We start from the raw sequence: 242 nt of genomic DNA, 5'->3' as shown, positions 1-242 counted from the left end.
CATTGCTCTTCTGCATTTAACCAATGGCTATTTTCTAGTTGTCGGCCTCTCACGACTAGCTGTGTAGACAATAGTCGTCATGTCTAATAGAATTAGCCTAAAGAGAAACTGCTCAAAATGCAAAACCCAAAAACATGTGGATCTAGCTTACATTTACCAGTCCAGGTAATATATGAACTAGTGTTATTTATCCACAATACTGATGTGTGTAACATGAGATTGCCCCCTTGGATGCTCTAGTA

This window comes from Penaeus monodon, chromosome 32 (genome assembly GCF_015228065.2).
Source record: "Penaeus monodon isolate SGIC_2016 chromosome 32, NSTDA_Pmon_1, whole genome shotgun sequence".
In the NCBI taxonomy this organism is placed as follows: Eukaryota; Metazoa; Arthropoda; class Malacostraca; order Decapoda; family Penaeidae; genus Penaeus; species Penaeus monodon.
The sequence above is the reverse complement of the archived record's forward strand: the minus strand, read 5'-3'. Positions refer to the sequence as shown.